At 35.8% G+C, this 5,848-nt stretch overlaps 1 pseudogene; it reads right to left on the bottom strand.

The window, feature by feature from the left end:
- Positions 1-2,545: 2,545 nt before the first annotated feature.
- On the bottom strand, positions 2,546-2,704 carry LOC129780674 (U4 spliceosomal RNA; annotated as a pseudogene).
- Positions 2,705-5,848: the final 3,144 nt, after the last annotated feature.

The raw sequence follows: 5,848 nt of genomic DNA, 5'->3' as shown, positions 1-5,848 counted from the left end.
AATATATAATCATCAAATTTGTGGGTAGGCGAATCCGAACCTGTTAATTGAATATTTTCTCGTTGTGTTACACAGCATGATTGCATTCATGTGGGGCTAACGAGCGTAAAATGATGTTGGCCTGCGGTTTGCTTTGGGTGCCTTTGTTACTGCGATACAGAATTTATTAGATGTGGTTTACGCTGTAGCAGAAGTACCAGTTCTGTTGTACGCTGCGTTGGAACTTTCGAATCATTATTCTATGATTTGTTCATGGATTGGATATAATCGAGGCGTTTGCGTAGCAAATGCCTGCATTGTCCAGAGATCGGTAGTATAGGAAAACTCAAGAAGACATCTAACGTTCTGTTTATTATGAGAATCATTAATCTCAGTTGCGATTGCGTTACTATTTATAGGTGAGTGTTGAAATTGGGGACTGTGCTTCGTACGGTAGTCGCTTGTTTTGATATAATTCACTTATTTTTATTATTCTGAACTTTATTAACATTTTCATGCATATAATCTCACACAAAAACACCCAATAAACTCTGCTTATTCATTCTGTGAATCGAGTCGAACATCTGTCGGTTTATAGCTCGAATATAATTATTTATAGTTTATAGTTAGAATGAATAGTTGGAATTTCTTTATTCATCAAGCTGATTACGAACATTCGTTCGAGGTTTGACGTCAGAAATAGTTATGCGGCACAGCCAGAATTGTATAATCAATTTATGAACAGTAAGCAAAAAAGTTTATTCACCAATAGTGAAAAATTAGATCTCTTCCAAAAACACACCAGAAAACTAAAATACGGTTAATTGTTGTTCAGTTTATTATTACAGGTCGGACTCTATTATATACAGACTCGATTACATGTGAATCGATTATACACAATTTTGGACTCGATTATATACAGTTTGAAAAAATATATATTTTTTATGTTTCAAATATGACTCATTTCAAAAAGAAATGTAACCTTTCAACGTGAAGGTGTAATTTAAGTGGCTAATTCATGTACAGTGGGGTGAAAATCGTGATTTTTGGAGATTTTGCTTGAATTTTCACCAGGAATTGTTTATATCGATATTGCAGCCAAATTAAGATAGATAGAAGTTGGGTGTCAAAGAACAAATTGTAGAGCGGTTAGAGAGCTTCAATTTAATTTATAGAAACAATCTAGTTTAATAAAAACATTAATAATAACACATTAAAAATTACTAATTTTTAAGTTTTTCACTTCCAAAATGTTATTAACCCTCCTGTACTCGCGTGCAAAATCATAACACGTATACTCGCGCACGGTGTCACAGACCGAAAATTGAACTTCTCTGCAATGTTGCCATTGTGTATTTTTCAGGCTTTATTGGCATTTATTTTAAGAAGAGGGTATGATTGAATGAAAAAACTCAAAAAAATATGTTTTCTTCGTCTTCATTATGTTCTAATAGTCATCTAATTCAGCCTCCTTTAAAATCGAGTTTTTTTTTATACTCCAACACAAATAACGAAATTCGAATTTTTCGCTGTTATTAATTGAAAGTATGCAACTGAATATAATTCATGTAAGTTTAAAGAACTATAAAATAACATTAAATCGTATTAATCGATTGTGGTTTCATTGGAGTAAGAATCAGAACATAGCATAACTGCATGCTCGAAACAAACATATTTTTTACATTTCATGCAGTTGTTGGGTGTTTTTCGGGTCTTTTATCGAAGAGAAGAATGTATAACGACCTTCTAGATAATTACCAGATGATAAAGGTTCTGGAATATAAAGTTTGCAAATTTCTAATATTTTTTGTCTCTGTTTTCTTGGTAAACTAAGAATTAATGCTATTTTTTAGATGGGGCATAAAAAGATGATATAAAAGGATTTCTAGGAACTTCCTTTTTTTTCTTGTGTTCTTGTCGATATTGTCCATTATAGAAAAAATATCCCCGGAACTGTAACTGTTAAAAATTATCATAAGCTACCGATTAGTTTATAGTTTACTGTTTACAATTTATCCACAAGTGAAATTCTTTCACAAGTGTTTGTATATGTATGACCGTTATATTCAGCGAATAACTATACGAAAGTCAAACATTTATATTTTGCTTTTGAATGTATGAATCTAACGACGAATATATCGACGAATAGTTAATATATGGATCCGTTCAATCCAGTTACAAAAGGGACTGAAATCAAATAAGAATATTCCGGAAATGATCTTATGCATTATATTCAAAAAATATTCCACGCCACTAACAATAATTTATACATTTCTTTCAACAATATTCTAGAATGTGAAAAGGGCACTTGTCCAAAAAAGTTACTCCTATACTCGCGTCGGTGTGTCAGACCGAAAGTGTTAAAAAAGTGGCACACGTCCCCTTTGTACCAACACATGCGATACGCTAAACAATGACGAACGACGAATAACGAAGCTAGAGAGAATCGCAAAGTCGTAGTGTTGATATTTTCTGAGAAATGAACGAATTATTGATTTCTCGGTCTGACAGACCAATGCTCGAGTATAGGAGTGTTAAAATCCATTAATTTAGATGTTCCACTACTATATCCTAATATCCTAAATCAAATGAAAGCTACAGAATCGTCTTCCGTAGCGTACTTTGTAATGTAGAGCCAGTTTGAGGCAACAAATTAGTTTTCAACTAGCAATAATCGCACCTCGGATGTACCTCATTGGTTACGATATCGCCACTGCGCAAAGCTTGAGACAACAGAGTCGGCATTGTCGTGGTATCGACTCAACAAGCTTAGCAGTTGTTTCCGGGTCAACAAACTTTAAGTTAATTGGATTTTTCGTTTCATAACGCAACGAATTATAGAATGACTTACTCGAAATTCCACTCAACATTAATCAATCAATCCTATCATATTTTCTACAGTTATTTTATTTTTCCGTGAAAATGAATAATATAAATTAATCCAGTGTAACACAATTAAATAATAATTTGTTCCACCTTTCTCGAAGAGCATACATATTGGACAGCCGTAAAAATGATAAAAACGAAATAATCTGGCAGTATATTCAACGCAACCCAGTGGCGTCCATAATTGATAGTTATTCATTTTGTAACGAACGAAAATGAACAGAAGCTTCAACGCCATTGTCGTCGAGGAAAGCTGCTACGTTTTGAATGATCCGGCAAGAGACCTTCAGGGCGGGCCGTTCACACTCAAACACTTTATCTTCCATGTTTCTTCTTTTTACACATCGGACTATCCCTACCGGATAACTAAACGACAGAAAATAGGATGGGACGGGATTTTGAGGTTTATCTCAATATTTTCGGTCGATAATAAAGCTACTCACGGCACTTTGGTGAAGACTGCCATCCACCGTTTTAGTTCCAGGACGTCTGATATCATAGTTTATCATCCCAACGGAAGTCGGGAGTTGAGGGGGCTCTTCGAGGTTTGCCTCTACACCGATCATCAGGGATTTCCGTCCACGGACACATAACCATCAAACCCGAAACTCAAACCGCACTTATCATCTCGCGTCTCTTTTTCTTTTTGTGTTTTATTTTCCGCGACTAACGGCTTCGGCGATCCCCACGAAAGTGTTCTAGATTTCCAGACCACGCGCGCTCTACCTCCTAAATCACCTATCCTTTTCCTACTTCTAGACTGTCCTTTTTTTCCCGTGGGTGGACCTCAAAAGAACAATATGAGCAACACATTCTGCAGGTGAGAATGAATCTCTTTGCTCTTTTATGAATACACTGGAGCCGCTTTTTACGCGGGAGATACGTACCGCGTTAAATACCGCGTAAAAGAAAACTGCGTGAATTCAAAAAATCCGAAAAAAGCGTGTAAAATCCAAAATCCGTGTAAAAATAAACCGCGTAAATTTAAAAATCCGTGTGAAAATCTAACAAACAGTGAATTATTAGTTTAAAATGCAACCCATTTATTAACTGTTTTTTTTTGCACGCTACAATCATGATATCTGTTTATCCTTTTTTCTCAGCTACTAATCAAAGATACAATACAAACTTATTTCGTGTAAAGCCACATCGCAGCGTAAATTTCGAAATCCTCGTGAAAAAAAACCGCGTAAATTCCGAAATCCGCGTAGAAAAAGAACTGCGTAAGTTCATAAAATCCGTGAAAATAAACCGCGTAAAAAAAGCGGCGGTAAAAAATGCGGCTTCTGTGTACTTTTAAAAATCTACTCTGTTTTTTTCATTGACTACAATTATCACTAATAAATCTAAACATAAATTTTAATTTTACCCTTTTGGTGTTTTCATTTTTTTCAAAACTCGCATGGTATATTCCAAAAATTTTATCGTATACGCTTTTCAGCTATTTACGATAGCCTTCATGTATTTGGGAGCCAATTTTGTACTTGAATTGTTGGATTTGCCTGACAGTTTTGTGTTCTTTCTTAAAACAACTTCACCTACTACTAGCTTTATTATTCGACCTAAGGTTGTAATATTTTGCTTGTTTCGAATAAACTACCTTCAGGTTCTTAAGGATTTCTTGGTAAAGTATGCATTGTTGTTCTATATTGCTTTCGTCTTGCAATTGCACTTGATCTTCATTGGTGTTTCTGAATTTTGTAAATTCTTCCCCGTTTAGCATCGCGTTGCGTCCGAACATGAGGAAATATACCAATGTGCTGTGATTGGCTCGGATTGTAGCACTAACGGCCGTAGTGATGATTTTGTTCATCCTCTCTGTGTTGTTTACTTGAGGGTGGTAAGAGGGTGTTAGCCAGTGTTTAACCCCATACTTTTGGAAAACCACAACCACTCAAGGTAACTTCGGGTACACCGAATATTAAAAACACCTCGTTTTCTAGGTAGTGTACTAACGTTGACGTCGTTGCCTGCTTGAATGGTTTAACTAAGGCAAATAACGAGTAAGGAAGTACTCTTTCCTCTACCAGAAGGTGGAATAATCAAGGATCAGAAATTGCCAAGGGCAATCGCATAGCTGCTTCTGTGGACCCATTAGAGGAGTGGGATTGAAATTAATGCCTTGTGCCATTTTGCACGGCAAACACTCCTGGAAAATATTTCTCATTGGTGGTACGCATAATCTCGGAACATTCATTTACGCCGAAAATACGAACGAACCGTCATTCCTTCAAGGCATCCAATTTTTGTCCACCAACCCTGCACAATTGTGATTTCCTTACGGAATAATTTTATATTTAGGGTACGGAATTAATTCTCCACATTTTGTACATTTCCATCGTAGAATCCTGGAAACGCTTCTAACATAACGTTAATGCTGGTCAAATTGGAAAAGTTTCTGAGATTTATACATTGCCGCAGCCTTGAGCGTCGAATCATCAAAATCGAATCTTTTTCTCATTCGTTTGATCAGCTTCACGAAAAAACTGCGACAAATATCCTTTGAAATGATCTGCCTTTCGCTGTCCATTGTTCTGATAATTTCTTCTGCTGCTATTACAACCTAAAATTATTGTCGCTTATTTTGTTTTTATTGATCTTCAAATTTAATAGCATTGGACATTGAAACAACGTTCGATTTCCTGCAGATATTAGTAAGAATGATCAAACAAAACATTTTCAGCTCTTTACGAGCATCGTGAATTCAGGTTTTCAGCCTGGAACAAATGATTCTATCTGTTGATTTGGGGCAAAACATACGTCGCAACGTCCGACGCGAATCCTTTCAGATGATCCATGTAAGGAATTTCGTCTTTATGAAAATTATCAATCATTGCATTGTAAATGCTTTAATGATAAGCAACACGAAGCGATACTGCGGCGTAAAAGTCGTCATGTACCGCAATGTTGGTTTGGTTCAAATGTAAGAAATTTCACGCGTGGAAAAAATCTGTACCAATCTGTACTTTTTCACGAAATACTG

Source organism: Toxorhynchites rutilus, chromosome 3 (genome assembly GCF_029784135.1).
Source record: "Toxorhynchites rutilus septentrionalis strain SRP chromosome 3, ASM2978413v1, whole genome shotgun sequence".
Lineage (NCBI taxonomy): Eukaryota > Metazoa > Arthropoda > Insecta > Diptera > Culicidae > Toxorhynchites > Toxorhynchites rutilus.
The sequence above is the reverse complement of the archived record's forward strand: the minus strand, read 5'-3'. Positions and strand labels throughout refer to the sequence as shown.